At 51.9% G+C, this 18,334-nt stretch overlaps 1 protein-coding gene across 1 annotated transcript in view; it reads left to right on the top strand.

Annotated features, from left to right (window-relative positions):
* reln (reelin) overlaps nucleotides 1-18,334 on the top strand; it is an 85,683-nt gene that overhangs the window by 4,073 nt on the left and 63,276 nt on the right.

Below are 18,334 nucleotides of genomic sequence, written 5' to 3'. Positions count from 1 at the left end.
GGTGCACCACAACAAATAAAAAAGCCCAAACTGACATAATTGCATACAACCAACATGACTGAACAACACAAGGTTAATATCTTGTATTTTCATGTGGGTGTTAACTAGGATATACAATTGGATTACACGAAGGTGTGGCTTCTAAACCATCCGGGGGGGGGGGGGGGGGGTGGAGTATGTGTTTTTGGTGGAGAAAGGGAGACACAGGAAGCTTAGGAGAGATGGAGAGAAGATGTGGAGAGGGAAAAGGGATGGAGAAAGACAGAGCAAGACAGAGTGAAAGAGAGTGAGAAAGACAGAGCAAGAAAGAGAGAAAGAGAGAGTGAGAGAGACAGAGCAAGAAAGAGTGAGAGAGAGTGAGAGACAGAGCAAGAAAGAGTGAAAGAGAGAGTGAGAGAGACAGAGCAAGAAAGAGAGAGAGAGAGAGAGATAAAGAGAGAGAGAGAGAGAGAGTGAGCAACAGACACACAGGAGAGATTACTGTGAACATGACTGTACCCATGGATACCTACTGGTTAGACAGCGAAAGCCTCTATTAAACGTCTTGCCTGAGTTAACCAGTTACACTGCAGGTGTTGCGATGCCAGTACAGCAGGGCTCAGCAGCTTGCTCCGAGGTGGGGGTGGAATAATTGTGTTCCTGACCTCACTGCCTCTCTCTCTCCTCTACCCTTTTGAAAGATAAGGCAGTAGGGAGAGTGCACCTTGTGTGTGTGTGTTTATAAGACAGAAAGGAAATGGAGAGTGATGAAAAAAGGAAGAGGAGTCGGAGTGGACTCGTATATATAGTCTCCTAGCATGACCCTTGACCTTTAAACAAACACACAACTCTAATAATACACGCACACACATTCAAAACATTGGCCTCTGTTTTTCTGAATACCCTGAGGACTCTATTGGCCCACTCTGTCTTCATCCAGGAAATAGCTCTTCATTTTAGTCATCTTGAAGGAGCTTATTTTCACAATTTTCTTTCATTGAATCTTTTCTCACCGTTGTGAGATAGTTGTATGGCTCTAAATGTGAGGTTTTATTCCTGCTTAAATGAAAGCAGTGTTTTGGGTGAGAGGGAAACTCTATAACTAAACACACTGTAGACCACAGCCAAGCTTCAGTGAAGTCCCACTAAGTACGGAAACCCTGTCAGACCAAACCACGTGGCATCAGCATTAATCTACAACATTTAGGTGGAGAGAGAGGGAAGCGGCAAGTGATTTTCCCCAAAAAGGATCTTTCATGTAATCTTTTTTTGTTGTTGTTTTTTTTTTACCATAGGAGTTCATATTGGGGGCATCTAAAGAAGAGAAAGGGTATTTCTGCTCATGGCCATGTAAATAAAGTACAACAAATAGCGTTTTTCGTGGACAGTGGGATTTGGCTCGTGGGGGAGGGGGGGGATGGGGATCTCTAAACAGCATAAACTGCATGTTGAGAGAGCACAATGGAAAAGGTTAGCTGGAGGGAATGTAATGACAGTGATGTCCTTGGCATGTCGAAGCAGAAAGGAGCTGGAGAGATTGAGATGCACTGAGGAAGGGAGGAAGGGGGCAGGGGGCAGGGGGATTGTGCCTTTGTGAGTCTGGGAATTCATCCATTTTCCTCAGCGGTTTAATCTCGGTTTACAATTCCATATTTTTCGATGAGATGGAATCTACGGCGTTGTGCTTCAGTTGGTTTGAAGCACGTTCGTGTTGCTCAGCCGTAGTGGAAGTTGTGGCTGCTGTTTTCCTGGATTACGTGTGCTCGTGTACAACGCACACAAACTAACTGTGTTTTGCTGTGTGCTCATTGTTTGTTTAGCTCAAGTGTGCCTATTATCATTTGCATATTTGAAGCAGTGTGTGGATAATTGTTCTCCGCTGTGAGTATACTGAGAGGGAACAGATTTATGGAGGGAGAGGGAGAGAGTGATAGAAGGACAGAAAGAGACGGAGAAACAAAAAGACCAGAAGTAAATCTGACCATGTGGCTTTTTTTGGGCGGCTGTGGCTCAGGGGGTAGAGAGGGTTGTCTGTTAATCGCAAGGTTGGCGGTTCGACCCCCGACTCCTCCTAGGCCATGTGCCGAAGTATCCTTGAGCAAGACTCTGAACCCCAAGTTGCTCCCGATGGGCAGGCCGGCGCCTTGCATGGTAGCTCGCTGCCGTCGGTGTGTGTGAGTGAGAGTATGAATGGGTGAATGAGAGGCAAACATTGTAAAGCGCTTTGAGTGCCGCTAAGGTAGAAAAGCGCTATATAAATGCAGTCCATTTACCATTTACCATTTTCTGTCGGGGTTTGAGAAGACGTTCTCCCTTTCATGATTGACTTGAAGGAGCGCAACTAAAACTTTTCAAACAAACCACAACAAACCAAGGTTATGAGAACTTGGCCCCAGATAAACTAGGCGTGCAACCGATGTAACTAGATTCTGCAGTCAATCAAACTGCAACCACAACAGGGCAGAATGGAAACGGTGACGAGATAATAGAGCAGATCTTCTCTGCGGCTTTTCTTTTGAGTGCTGAATTGCCATCCGTCGATGACATCTGTCTCTCTCCATGTGGACCTCGTGGCATCGCGACACTTGCCCTCTGAATGGTCTGTGGAGTGTTGGGCGTTTGACCCCTGACCTTGCTGTGTCTCAACCTCCTCTTTGAAGGTTCGGTTACCGGGGAGCGAAATGGATAAGGCTGGGTGTTGACGTGTAAGAAACAACCTCATGTCCTCCCTGCCAGTCACCCCACACTTATCCTCCCTTGCATCTCTGTTTGGCATGACCGCTCGTTGCCACTCCTGTATGTGTGTGTGTGTGGAGGGGGAGTGTGTGTGTCTGTGTGCAGGGTCGTACTAAAGGAGCAGGATATGCAGGTCTCTTTCTACAGGGCGCCAGTCGCTAGCGATTGAACTGACTTGGGGACAGGAGACTGCCCTAGTTTTCCTACAGATGGCCAGTTTGGGGGGACGTGGAGAGAGTGAGGGAGGAAAGGGAAGATGAGGGGAGGAAATGGGGGAGCTAATGGTTTAATAGTGCTCTCCTGTGAGTGTTCGGGGGATAGAGGGGGGGGTGTGGGGGGGGGGACTCGCTAATAGCATCAGCACTTTTTCAAGAGGCCTGGAACATGTGCGTTCATTACCCAGTGTGCTACAGCCTCGTGTTACTCGGTGTGAATAGGTCAGAAGGGGGGGGGGGGTGCTGGGGGGGAGGGGGGGCTGCGGGGGGGGGTGGAGAAGTGTGTCAGTGTTTGTGTGTGCTCATCCTCTGAATACGGGTTTGTGTTTGGGCTGGATCTCTATTTTTGTGTATCGGATAAAAGAGGACATTGAATGATGAAGCGTTTAGAAAACATCACATTCATCCAGATATGCTCATCTCATTCAATGTCCTAGGAGCAGATGGGTGAGAAATGAGAATGGAAATTCGTAGGAATCCTTTTGTCACACACACACACACACACACACACAAGCCCTCACACATGCACATTCGACGGCACTAACCGCTTGACTCTTCGTGGGTGATCCATCATGATGGACAGACAGGTCAGATGTTCCGTTGGCTACACACTAATGTCCTGATCTGGTAACTATTAGGAAGCTTTTGTGTTCCTTCAGCCAGGATATAACATCACAGTTACGTGACCATCCGGCAAAAAAACCCACCATGCTAAAAACTAGAAGTGACTGTCACGCTTCAACAATATCCCGGCCTTTTACAATCCTACCCACGGAAAACGAGCAGAAATCAAGGTTCTTATTATCGAATTGCAGTTTTGCAGTGAACCTTTTCGATGTGTGGTGTACAGCTCCTGCCTCCAGTGACCAGGGGGTTGATGTGATGGCTCAGGACTCTGCCTTCATGAGTCTGAAGGCTGGCTGGTTCAGCACCGGAAGCCAGCCACGTCTCCGCTAAATTAATCCGTCTCATCTAGGCACGGGAAGTCGCCTCAGATAACAGTGAAATTGTTAGCCCATGCCAGTGTGGCGCCAACACCGTGGCGTCGCCGTGCCAGGTGTGGTCACTCAGCAAGATGGAGGGAGCCAAAGATGAGGAGGTGTGCCAGGCAGAGGTGTGTGTGTGTGTGTATACATGTGTGTGTGTCTGTGTCTGTGTGCCAGTCTTATCTGGGCAGCCAACACAAAACTCTTTACATTTTTCATTTTCAATTTCCTCGCCCCTTTTCATTTGGCTGCCAAGACCAGAAAGCTCTTAACGAGCAAACGAGAGTTGTGTTTTCACTTTGGTGAGGCAGGCAGGCGGGTGGAATGATGTTCAGAATGTTAGCGAGAATGTGTGTGTGTGTGTGTGTGTTTGTTCTGCTTGTAGAGGCTGGGTACTAGGCAGGGGCTAGAGTGCCTTTTTGAACACACACAGATGGGGGGTGCACATATGCTGCACCCCAACATTCTCTCCAATACAACCCCACCACCCTCTACCCACCACCCTCTCCCCACCACCCTCTGCCCCACCACCCTCTACCCACCACCCTCTGCCCCACCACCCTCTCCCCACCACCCTCTACCCACCACCCTCTTCCCCACCACCCTCTACCCCACCACCCTCTACCCACCACCCTCTCCCCACCACCCTCTGCTTCACCACCCTCTACCCACCACCCTCTACCCACCACCCTCTACCCAGCACCCTCTGCCCCACCACCCTCTACCCACCACCCTCTACCCACCACCCTCTACCCACCACCCTCTGCCCCACCACCCTCTACCCACCACCCTCTACCCACCACCCTCTGCCCCACCACCCTCTACCCACCACCCTCTACCCACCACCCTCTGCCCCACCACCCTCTACCCCACCACCTTCTACCCACCACCCTCTGCCCCACCACCCTCTCCCCCACCACCCTCTCCCCCACCACCCTCTCCCCCACCACCCTCTACCCACCACCCTCTCCCCCACCACCCTCTCCCCGTCCACCCTGTGCCCCACCACCCTCTCCCCCGCCACCCTCTCCCCCACCACCCTCTCCCCGTCCACCCTGCGCCCCACCACCCTCTCCCCCACCACCCTCTCCCCCTCCACCCTCAAGTAAGTGAAGTGGCTGAAACAGTGACCACAAGAGATCCTTGCTCTGGCGTGACTGGTGGAGCATGCGAACGCCCCTTTCAAAAGGCCATGGAGAGACTGTTCCCTCTGCCGTCGTGCACTAAAGCCTTCTACCCCTTCAGCCGTCCTCTCGCGTCCGAGGACGATCTGCCAGCGTTGGTTTCATTGCCGTCTCTCGGCCCTTACAGAACGTTCTGGGATGTTCAGGAAAACCCAGCCGACCTTCTGAACACACAGTCACTCCCTGAGGGTGTGAGAGGTGGAGGGCTTCCACTGAAGGACCGATGCCAAACCCTTTCCACGAACCAACCAGGGGAAAACACCCTCCAAACACAATCATTTACTTTATTGGGTTCATTTAGTTTCTTTCTTTCTTTTTTTCCCTCCCCAGGCCTCTTTGAAGTCTCGCTCCAACTAACAAACAGGTTGTAAACATACTGTAAGTAGATGTTTTGCAGGGAGCAGCCTCTTAATTCAGTCTGCATATGCCGTCAGGGTTTTCGTAACCCAGCGACACGTAGCGGCTCTGATATCCTCCCGGCCCTATCTCAAACCTCCCAACAACCAACGACTGTTCATCTCCGTGAGTTAAGCTTGCCTTTGAGAAGTGATGTGTTTTTTTCTCCCCTTTCTCAGCATCAACCCCCAGCCCTCTCCCCGTTAATCTTTCCTCTCAATTTATTTTATTTTATTCTCTCTGGGGGGGGGGGGGTGGGGCTGATTGGTGTGTCTGCTGAGCCCACGGCGCCTTCTTCCTTGTTGATAGCCCCCCCCACTCCCCCCCTCCTCCCCCTTGGCTCTCCATTGAGAGGGCTGTAATCTCTGCCAGGGGGCCAGTTAAAGGGGAAGAGAGGAGTAGGGGGGGGGGGGGGGGGGGGGGCAGAGTGTCGTCTGAGCTGATAGCATTCAGCTTGCCGTGGAGCACTCTCCCACGTCCCGACTACAGGAGGGGTGGAGCGGGTGAGGTGAGGCAGCCTGGGCAAGGTGAGGCAGCCTGGGCGTGGTGAGGCAGCCTGGGCGAGGTGAGGCAGCCTGGGCGAGGTGAGGCAGCCTGGACGAGGTGAGGCAGCCTGGGCGTGGTGAGGCAGCCTGGGCGAGGTGAGGCAGCCTGGGCGAGGTGAGGCAGCCTGGGCGTGGTGAGGCAGCCTGGGCGAGGTGAGGCAGCCCGGGCGTGGTGAGGCAGCCTGGGCGAGGTGAGGCAGCCTTGGCGTGTGGGCACGCGTGGAACGGTCTGATTAGCCCCCCCCCTGTCGCAGCCCCCTTCACATGACCAGCCTTGATCTGCACACACAGGCTGGGGGCTTGGCGAGACGCACACACACACACACCTAGAGCATAAAGAGGGAATTCGAGGGAGCTGATCTAGCCCTTACACTAGATCAGTACTTAACTCACCAACAAACTCCAGCACCATGCTTTCCACCCACATGTAGTTTACCCTCCAGACCCTCCAGACCCTCCAGACCCTCCAGACCCTCCAGACCCTCAGCCTCATCCCCTCCCTCCACACCCCCACACCCAAGGCTTTGCCTCAGGTTAGCATGGGAGCTTTGATAGCCATTAACATGCTCTCCCACACTGACGAGCAGGAGTATCTGTTCTCCTGACAGAGCATGCATCGAGGCGTGTTCTCCGAGGCGTGTTCTTCAAGGCGTGCACACGGGAATGGACTCCGAAGGGGGGACGTGAATGAAAAGCTGTTCAGCCGAAGAACACGTCTGACGCTCCTCAGGAGCGCACGGATCCCTCGCGCTCCCGTCTCGCACCTCGCTGGGTCAGGTGTTTGATTAGACACGCACACACACAGTGTTCTTTGTACACACACATGCTCACACACAGAGAGACACACAGCTCTGTGTACACAAGCACAGTCATGAGCGCGCGCACACACACACACACAGCTCTGTACACACACACAGCTCTGTACACACACACAGACACAGCTCTGCACACACGCACACAGTGTTCTTTGTACACACACACGCTCACACACAGAGAGACACACAGCTCTGTGTACACAAGCACAGTCATGAGCGCGCGCACACACACACACACACACAGCTCTGTACACACACACAGACACAGCTCTGCACACACACACACACACAGTAATGTCCACACAAATATAGAACAATTCAGTCCCTCTTGCCTCCAGTCACAGTCTGGGAATGAGTGAGATGTCACCCCGTTGGAGACTCAGTCCTACTGGGGTGTGTCCAGTCCCTCCGAGCTGGAGTCACTGGTCGTCCCCCCGCACACACCACCAGGGTCACTATCAACGCTGTCCCCGTCCCAGCCGCTCTCTCCCTGGCCTGCCGGTGTGTCTCTCTCACCTGCCCCCCAGCAATGCAGTCTTCTCCAGGACTCTTCCCCTCTGAGACCAAGAACGGCAGATTGGACCGGCTCTCACCCCACACCTCGGCAATTACCACCCCCCCTCCCCCACCCCCCCTCAGGCTCCCCTCAGTAATAAGGAGAGCAAAACACCGGCTCCAATGAGACAGACCCCTGTCGCACGTGTAGTGATCAGACAGTTACCCTGGTAGAACGGCTGGAGGGCGTCCTAGTGACTCTGCACTGGTGGGCCTGAGCTACTGTCGTTTCAGTGCCACGGCCAATCTTAAGGAGCAGACAGCAGAATGGCCGGACACAAAAGCTGGCCTGCCTTTCTCCCTCTTTTTAAATGTCTCTTCTAACATGGGCAAACTCTGGCTTCGCACAAAGCGCCAAGCCGGAATACTAATCGAGCGGTGAAATCAAAGACACTCTCACCTTTCAAGTGAATGCATGTGTATTTTTTGAAGAATGAAACGTGATTGCAAAGCTCAATTTGAGGTTTTGACAGGGTGATTCTGCAGGCAAGACATTTGCTATCCCGTAGTTATAGAATACAGAGTTGGAATGAAAGGCAAATCCACCACACTGACATAGAGCAGGAGAGAGAGAGAGTATGGTAAAGGAGTGAGGGCGTGTTGGCAAGAGAGACGCAGAGAGAGAGGGTGCGGCATACAGCGGATATAAAGTGAACCTCTGTATAAAGCGACAGCTCCATAATTCATATAAAAGCTATTATATCTGTGATAGTGGTGACATGGTGGTGACTGCTGTCAGACTGAAAGCCCTGGAGCCAGTCTTAGCTAGAGCCAGAGACACTGAGGGACTTGGCTGGGGCTTGGATGGAAGCTTGAGGCTGGGGCTGAGGCTGGGGCTGAGGCTGGGGCTAGTGCTTGGATGGAAGCTTGAGGATGGGGCTGAGGCAGGGGCTAGTGCTTGGATGGAAGCTTGAGGATGGGGCTTGGAGGCTGGTGATGGGGCAGGGGCTTGGATGGAAGCCAGAGGCTGGGGCTTTCCTTTCTACTTAGAGGAAGTGTGGTTACCATGCCAATAGTAGGAATAAAATACAAAACACCACAGCCTCACACGTCTGACGTGTGATTGGCTGGTTGAAGAAACAGCTCGTCCTGAATCATCTCCCTCTACTTTAACAAGATCATCTTTCCCGTTTCATCCAAGCTCTGACCTGACTGGCTTTTCTTTTGTAAGATATTGAGAAATTTGGGTTTGAAAGAGGATCTTGAAAAAAATGAAAAACCTTGCTAGCAGTTCAATAGAGCAGCAGACTGATACACTAATCAAAAGTGCTGTTTGAAGTGTCAGAACCCCTGAGAAGGTCCACAGAACGGACAGGTATGGACCAACATTATTCTCTTTCATCTTTGGAACCGGAGTGTTGGCAGGAATGTAAAAAACGCTCGACATTCTTTCCCCCCCATAGATCCAATGTTGAAATGAACATTTGGGAGGAAGATAACTGGTAAGGAATGTGGAGAGGAAATGGAGGGGACTGAAGCTGTGGGCATGTGCACACCACTGCAGCTCCTCCAGTCAGCCCGGGTGTCAGCCATCAGCCCGGGTGCCTCTCTGCAGAGCTGCTCGCACAGACAACCCAAGCAGAAAAACAGATTATAGACTACTTCAAGTATACTTGCAAATTACAAACACACATTTGTCACAGTTTAGTCACAAATTCAGTTCAGTCACAAATTCTGCTACATTTTTAAGTACACTTCCTGTTATATTGATATTGGATGTTGAGAGTTGCTGTTGGGAGTCGGCACAGGAGTGTGTGTGTGTGTGTGTGTGTGTGTGTGTGGGTGTGGGTGTGGGGGGGGTGGTTGGGAAGGAAACAGCCCAGCTGTAGGGGTGTGTGTGTGTGTCACAGAGGCTAACAGGATAGCGTCCCTGTTTGGGATGCCCCAGGGCAGACCACACAGGGCTCCCAGAAGATGAGTGAGGGTAAGGGCTTGTTCCTCATTAGGACTATCCTGTTTCCTTTTAGACCAGGTCCCTGTGGAACAGGTGGGAGGTGGGGGGGGGGGGGAGGGGGAGGGGGAGATGGAGGAATGACATTTTGGGAGACACAAGCATTTGTTATGCAACTGCGGTAGGCCACAGCCAGGCCTGCATTTTTCTCTACTCTCTTCCACAGCTGGTGTGAGTGTGTTCACAGTAGTACGTGAGTGTGTAGGTATGCACATGTTTAAATAAACCGATGAATTTGTTTCAGGAGTGTATTAACAGATATGTGTGTGTGTGTACAGAGAAGTTATGGTTGGGGTCTAACCAGGTTTGTGAGTGTGACTGGGCTGTAAGAGCTTGCCACTGAATTCCTGAGATTCTCTTGAAGATGAGGCCAAGCCACAGTTACCACCCCCTGCTCATCTGTGTGTGTGTGTGTGTTTATGTCTCTGAGTGTTCACGTGTGTGTTTGCATGTGTACACATGCACATACACAAACGATGTGTTTACAGTTCGCTCAGTGATCTAAGGTTCACTACAGTCAAGTGGTGTTGTGTGCCTGTTTGACAGCATAACGTCTTTTCGTTTCACATCGGATTCATTTCGCAGATGCTTTTAGCGACGCACAAATAATGCACGTAGAAAGTAGAGCAGAGGAATATGGAGATATGCAGAAGTGCTTAGAGCTACAGTATTTCGGTGGTCAGTCAAGGAACGATCTGTATTTTCAAGCCACGTCGCAAAGAAACCCCTTCTCAGCTAGCAGGCGCGATGACAAAACCAAGAGCGCTACGGTGGAACATCTCAATTGCTTTGAATACAACGCCTGATTGACTGGCGGTTTGGCCGCCTGTCTGACAGCCTATTCCTTTGTTTAAGCTGTGTTTGGCCACTCAGGCCTGTGTGGCTGTCTCTGGCTCAACACATGGAGAGGATCACAAAGACAGCTCTCATGCCTGGCTCCTGGAGGCAGATGGAGAGACCAAGTCACAGACTACTTCATCTTACTCTGTGTCCGTTTCTTCCTCGGGAGGGAAAAACAGACTCACACACAACTACCATGTGTGAGAGATTTCTCAGTTCTGCTTCCTTCCATATGACCAGTTTATGGGACAGCTCTATAGATTCAGTATCAGACTCTCAGAGAAGGTGTTCCATGGATGGTGTGTCAGCTTGAGGTGGTTCGTTAGAATGTTGAGTCCTATCTCGTCAATGAATGGTATATTGAATAGGTAGAGATGATATCTCGCCCACACCTATCTAAAGAGTTTGGTTGAGTTGTCATAAGAAAACTGGGTGTTCTGGCACAAGGGCAGGCTCTTAGAAGACAGAGAGGGGAAAAGAGACTTCTTGTGTGTGGGACTTTTTGCAGCTGTTTTAGCGTCTGAAGAAGGACTGCGTTCTGAGGTAAACGTCACCCTTCTGGTACATCATTAAGAATGAGGAGGAAGTACTGTATATTCAGACACACACACACACACTCTCTCTCACACACACACACACACACACACACACACACACACACACTCTCACACAAACAGAAGTGTGATCCTGAGGCAGATTATGTGTGAGGAACAGGATGTTTGTGACAAGCAGCCTCTTCACTCTTGTATTTCTGCACGGCTGTTCTCGGGGCTGTTGCAGGGGTGAAGCCAAGGCAGCCAGACAGACAGACTGACTGACTGACTGACTGACAGACAGACAGGCAGCCAGACAGACAGGCAGACAGGCAGACAGGCAGGCAGGCAGGCAGGCAGGCAGGCAGGCAGGCAGGCAGACAGACAAGGAGGCAGACAGGCATACAGACAGGCATACAGACAGACTGGCAGACAGACAGACAGACAGGCAGACAGACAGGCATACAGACAGACAGGCATACAGACAGACTGGCAGACAGATAGACAGGCATACAGACAGACTGGCAGACAGACAGACAGGCATACAGACAGACAGACAGGCATACAGACAGACTGGCAGGCAGATAGACAGGCATACAGACAGACAGGCATACAGACAGGCATACAGACAGACTGACAGACAGACAAGGAGGCAGACAGGCATACAAACAGACAGGCATACATACAGACTGGCAGACAGACAGACATGCATACAGACAGACTGGCAGACAGATAGACAGGCATACAGACAGACAGGCATACAGACATGCATACAGACAGACTGACAAGGAGGCAGACAGGCATACAGACAGACAGGCATTCAGACAGGCAGACAGACAAGGAGGCAGACAGGCATACAGACAGACAGGCATTCAGACAGGCAGACATACAGACAGACAGGCATGCAGACAGACGTCCCTAATCAAAAAAAAAAAAAAAAAAGATTCACTGTCTAGTTCCAGACAAGCTTCATGATGCTTATCGTCATGGCGATCCTTACTGCCATGGACAACTGCAGGTCACAGTGTCCTGTCTTTGACTGCAGGTCTAGACGCAGATTCCTCTTCCTAAACCCCGTCTCTAATGTCATCCATGTGTGGTGCTGGACCTGCAGCCGGCTGCAAGGAGGTGTGTGAGATCTAGGCTTTCACAGCGGCAGATGGCAATGCCAGCAGGCCAGGCCTGTGCCAGAAGGTTACGCAATGGAATGACGCCTCACTGGGACATGCTATGAAACATACATGTGCACCAACACATGCCACACACGGTCCGCATACATGCCAAGGTGGCAACAGAGCTCTGTTTACATGCTGGTATTTTTATTCATTTGTTTTCAGGGCAGTTTCTCTCCTGGTGACCTCTTAATTCTTTCCGTCCCCGCCCCTTCTACCCAGACAAAATGGTTTGGCCCATCTTCCCTGGTGCCCTGCACAGGTGATTGTCAGTTTGAACCATTTCAGGAAGCACAGGGGGAGGTGAGACCCCCACATAGGGCTGGGTTGGGAAACAGATGGACACAGAGCTTCCCCCGTCGCTCCTGCCTCCATTTCCTGGTCCTCTCTTGGGCACGTGTGTGTGTGTGTGCCAATGGGATGTGGGTCAGATGGCAAGCTATCTTTAACCAGCCCCTCTCTCTCCAGGAAACCGGCATCCATTCGGAAATGAGAGAGTGTACACACCCGGCTGGTTCAGAATGAAATTCCACAGTGACTGGACATGTCATCCTACAGTCCATTCAGAGCGATCCGAAACCGATTTAGAATTCACAGACTTGATTGAGACAGACAGCGAGTGATTGCGCAGGTGCGTCTGTCCTGTCGAAGTCCACCACGGCGCCACGCGAAAGGCTGTGGAGTGGCCAAGGTAGTTAGTAGAAGTGTGCTTACCCGCAGTAACCTGAGCCCTGCTGTTCTCTCTTGTAGACAGAACTGTACAGAGCAGTGTGGGTGTTGTGCAAAGGGCCAGCTTAGCCTGGGAGAGGATGTGACTGTGGGTGTGTTCGCTCTGCTAGAACAGAGAGGGGACTGTTCTGCAGGCCTGGGCGGGGGGAGAGGTGGGGGTTGAAGGGCGAGGGGGGACTCGACTCGCCCCGCCCTGCCGAGGGGTTATAAATCAGCGCTCCGCCCGGCAATCCCGCTGGCTTCCTGTCTCCCTCTAATCCCGTGCCACGCTGTTACCTAGCCAACTGTGAGCTCACGCGTCGCCCGCCCCGGCCAACCGCTGTCTGGCTCTGCTTCACCGCGCCCAGAGGAGACGTTAGCGGGGAGTTTAGGGTGCCCGCCGGAGCCCTGTCGCCTCCGGGCCGGGCGTCACTTCCAGACGGCTGTCAGCCAATCAGGGCTCTTCTGATGCTTTTCCCCTTAGCGAGGAGTCAGAGTCTGGCCGCAGAGCTGTAGGCCAGAGGTAGTCTCCATGGCTGGGGCAAGGTTTGGACCGGGGATGTCGGTCACTTCATGTCCCTCAGTGAACGTTGGCTCCAAGCCTGTGATCCCAGAGATCTAGCAGAGGTTCACCTTCCTACTCACTGTTGTGACACGAGACACCTGAGTCTGCCCTCACTGTGTAGCCCGGACGATCTGGAGATCCGCCCCTCCCGCACACACACAAACACACACTCAGGAACTCGTACACAAACACACATACACACACCACTCCTCCTCCACACACAAGAACAAGGCCAAGGAAAGGCTGGAGACTCCCAGAAAAGATCCAGGCTCCCCCCCCCCCCCCCTCCACCCCCCCCAGCCCACAGTGTGACACCTCCACTGGCAGAGGGCACCAGGTGGATGAAAGTTTAAACAGCGTGGCTCGTGTCGCCCCCCCCCCCCCCCTCCGACTACTGTGTAGTCGGAGTGGAAGGAGAGAAGAATGGAGGGAGGGAGGTGGAGAGGAGAGGAGGGCCCAAGGCCCATCAATAGTTGAACAGCAGTAGGGGCGTGTCTGTAACGAGGACTACACTACCACATCACACCATCAATATTACATGCTGGAAGAAGGCTGCAGGAGGTGCTCTGGAGTGTGTGTGCGTGTGTGTCTGTCTGTGTGTGTGTTGTAATGAGTGTACTGTAGTGGTTGACTGGGTGCTTGTTGTAAGGGGTGAGGTTATGTTTGCGTGGGTGTCCACTGACACTAATCCTGAGCTGGAGTCCTGCACGGAGGTGAAGGAGAATGGAGGAGGGGTGAGAGGAGGAGGGAGGTGAAGGAGAATGGAGGAGGGGTGAGAGGAGGAGGAGGGGGGTGAAGGAGAATGGAGTAGGGGTGAGAGGAGGAGGGAGGTGAAGGAGAATGGAGGAGGGGTGAGAGGAGGAGGGAGGTGAAGAAGAATGGAGGAGGGGTGAGAGGAGGAGGGGGGTGAAGGAGAATGGAGGAGGAGGGGGGTGAAGGAGAATGGAGGAGGGGTGAGAGGAGGAGTTTGAGCAAGTCAGGCTCGAGCAGAGCCGTCGTCTGTTGACACAGTGCTAACAGATGCACTCTCCATGCTTCTCTCTAGATATTCCCTCCTCTCCTCCCTCTTTCCCCAAATAGAGGAATGTTCACGAAGAGAGAGAGGATAGAATGATCCTAGATCTTAAGAGCCGACTGGAGCTCCTTGGAGGCTAAGACTAGTCTTAGAACCTTGTGGAACATTCTCCAGACCTCAATAAATAAATAAAAGAACCTCTCGTAACATAAGATGGTCATTCAAAGTGTGTGGATGCCTGGAACCATGCTTGAACTCAACTCATGCTTGAATTTACATTTACATTTACATTTACATTTAGTCATTTAGCAGACGCTCTTATCCAGAGCGACTTACAGTAAGTACAGGGACATTCCCCCGAGGCAAGTAGGGTGAAGTGCCTTGCCCAAGGACACAACGTCAGTTGGCATGACCGGGAATCGAACTGGCAACCTTCGGATTACTAGCCCGATTCCCTCACCGCTCAGCCACCTGACTCCCTGAATTTGGTTTCTTTAAATGGGAATGAGACGCTCCCGTCCCAGCTTGTACCAAGATGGCATGTGGCTCGTGAAGCGTTGTCCTTGCGTCCACACAGCTGATGTTGGTATCAGTGATAAGGAGAGGGACACAACTGTGCGAACTGAGGTGATCGATTCCTCAGTTACCCAGGACACACTGCTCTCCCTCTCCCTCTCCCTCTCTCAGACATGGCTGAAGGTAAACACAGAGCACAGACTTGTACATAATAAATGTTCCACACGGTTTCCGTCTCCCTCCTCTCTCTTTTTCTTTCTTTCTTTCTTTCTTTCTCTCTCTCTCTCTCTCTCTCTCTCTCTCTCTCTCTCTCTCTCTCTCTCTCTCTCTCTGTCTCTCTCTCTTACACACACGTACACACACGTACACACACACACACACACACACACACACACACACACACACACACACACACACACACTTGGACTTGAGATGCATCTGTGGCGTCTTCTTTCTGTTATGAGGAATGCCTAACAATTCCATCCAGATGTTTGGATAGATCATGCAAACACCTGTTTTCTTCAAACACACACTCTCAAAACATGCACGCGCACCCACACACACACACACACACACTGGATGAGTATTGTTGATAAAGGCCTTCTCTCTTGTCCCCCACGGCCAAGTAAGGAATATTCAGAGATGGAGTGTGGGGAGGAATGTTAAAGGCTACCTTCAAAGGCGCTTTTTTGAGTGTGTGTATCAGAATCCCCCACAGGTGATAAGATGTGATCTGATTGGCTCATGTGTCTGTTCTGTTTTACCCCTGGGTGAGAGAGAGGGTGGGGGGTGAGAGTGGGGGGGGGGGGGGGGTTGACGTTGTCTGTCTAAATAATTGAGATCTTGCATCTGTATCGATCGGGCGCCAGTCTCTATGGACTCGCTGCACTAGACCTTGTCTCCCCCCCCATCTCCCTCCCTCCCATCTCCAACCCATCCACTGGCTGGCCCTCGATTCCCCCCCTTGCCCCCTCCCCTCTCCTGCCCCTCCCCTCCACCAACCCTCCCCACCCCACCTCTCCACCTCGACATCAGACAGAACCCAGGTACACCGCTGTGAAGGAAGTCATGCATAAAGAGCTGAGCAGGACGAAGAAGTACTCTCACCACTGTGCTCCCAACAGGAGGGAGATGGAGGGAGCTGGAGAGGGATGTGAGAAGGAGTGATAATGAGAGAGAGAGAGAGAGAGAGGGGGGGGGGGGGGAGAGGGGGGGGGAGAGGGGGAGGGAGAGGGAGGGAGAGAGGAAGAGAGGTAGAGAGAAGTGGTTGCAGAAAAAAATACCTTTTAACACGTGTGTGTTGTGGAGAGGAGATGCAGGTCAGGGAGAAGGTAAACATGAACACATTCAATTCGGAAAGAATAGGGTGCAGTTTAGCACAGCCCAATCCATTACTGCATTCAATATTACACTGGTCCCCTCCAAGGTTGAATACACTGTATATAAACACTAATTATCTGTCTCTCCATACAGCGAAATAGATTTGTTCAATAGATAATGTCATCTTTGTGACCAAAATAGCAAGGAATGCAAATGGTTGAAATACGGTTAGAACCTGTGAATGAGAAGACTGGCCTTCGTCAGGTTTGCGGTGCACAGACACACACACACACGAACACCCGCAAGATGTGCTGCACAAGCATCCTTTCAGAACCAAGGCTGACTACTGCTATTGTCAGTAGGCCCAGTAGTTTAATGATAATTGTGTTTCTAGAGTTGTGCTCGAGACAGCGTCTGTGTCCAGAGGGTGTGCAAAGCAGCAGACTGCTGAAGACAGGGTTCTCTGGAAGCTGGGAGGCTGAGAGGGCTGGATATTACATTGGGGAGTGGTGGGATGAATTATTGAGGCTTGGATTTGGAGGAGAAATGGGAGGTTGGGGTTTGTGTGTGTGAGGGGGGCAGGGGGGGTTGGGGGGGTTGGGGTAAGCCAGAGCCAGAGTTATAGCTGATAGACATACACACACACATGGCTTTATCCGGAATACACGCCTTTTAGGATTTTAAAAGTCCTCTGAATGTAAACGTTGATCCACATCAGACAGACAGAGACACCACAAAAACAGTCTGCTCAGCCCAGATTCCTACACCCAAACAGACCCACCCCAGAGGACACAGAGGGTGCATCACACACACACACACACACACACTCTCACACACACATACTCTCACACACGCACACACACGGCTTCCCTTACCAAAACAGCTCAACACCACTGGCGTCCAACCCACTGTCTCATTCCTCAAGCTCTTCCCCACAAACCATAACAGTCAAAGACCCTCACACTTCTGTCAACAGCAGGACTCTCTCATGTCCACAGTGTAGCGCTAGTTGTGGAGAGTGTAGTGCGTTGGAGTTTTCCCCTCTGTGATCCATGATCTGCCGGCTAGGAGCCGGTCCGGACCCTGGTCCCTGGGCCCGGACCCTGGTCCCTGGGCCCGGACCCTGGTCCCTGGGCCCGGACCCTGGTCCCTGGGCCCGGACCCTGGTCCCTGGGCCCGGACCCTGGGCCCTCCTCGGTGATGGAGCTGGTGCTGTGGTCCTGCCACTCACACACTTTTGTTTACTGGGCGGAAATCGATAAAGGCGCACACACACACTACACACTCTTTCCGTCTATCTCTCTCTCTCCCTTTTTCTCTGTCTCTTTTTCTAAATGTCTGTCTCTGCTTCTCTCTTTCTAAATGTATCTCTCTCACACACACACACACACATTCCCCAGGCTCAGAAGTAGTCTCCGTTGATGAATAGACCCTCTGCTGTGGCAATCAGGGCCAACGCCAATTAGCTCATCAATCTCCTTTCACCAACTCATCTATAAAGACAGCATTCAATTACCCTGTTTCGATTCTCCAGGATATAGACTAGATTGTGTTGTATATCAGTAACTGGTTATGGGTGTAGTCAGACTGGATGTTGGCAGTAAGTGTTTGCTGGGTGAGGTGACGGGTAGGAATAGTCTAGAATGTGACTCAGAGCAGACATGAATGAGAGAGAAGACATGAAACTCTCAAGGCCTCCTGGAAGGCTAATACTCCTCTCTGATAGGTGGCATCTGTGAGCAAGGGTGGTGATACCCTCCTAGCCCCGCCCAACACCTGCCCCCAAAGCTGTGTCTCCCCCCTCTCTCACACACACCCTCTCTCTCTCCTCTCTCTTGCTATTCATCATTCTCTCTGTTTTTCTCTTCCTCTCTGTCTTTCTCTCCTTCTCATATGGTCTTCCCCTCTCCCTCCCCCTCTCTCTCCCTCTCTCTCTCTCTCTCTCTTTCCTTTCTCTCTCCCTCTCCCTCTCCTTCTCCCCCTCTCTCTCTCTCTCTCTCTCTCTCTCTCTCTCTCTCTCTCTCTCTCTCTCTCTCTCTCTCCTTCTCTCTCTCCTTCTCTCTCTCTCTCTCTCTCTCCCCCCCCTCTTTCTCCCTCTCTCTCTCTCTCTCTCTCTCTCTCCCTCTTTCTCCCTCTCTCTCTCTCTCTCTCTCTCTCTCTCCTCTCCCAGGGGTCTTGTTCTCACCTGTCCTCCTCTAACCGTCAGCGCTCGTTAACACCTGCTGTATCTGGTTAGCGGCTGAGGGCCAGGGCGCTGGTGTGGGGTTCCCCCTCCATCCCCCTCACACATGTGGACAACCCAC

This window comes from Osmerus mordax, chromosome 4 (assembly GCF_038355195.1).
Source record: "Osmerus mordax isolate fOsmMor3 chromosome 4, fOsmMor3.pri, whole genome shotgun sequence".
Classification (NCBI taxonomy): domain Eukaryota; kingdom Metazoa; phylum Chordata; class Actinopteri; order Osmeriformes; family Osmeridae; genus Osmerus; species Osmerus mordax.
Note: the sequence above shows the minus strand (reverse complement) of the source record. Positions and strands in the feature narration are given on the sequence as shown.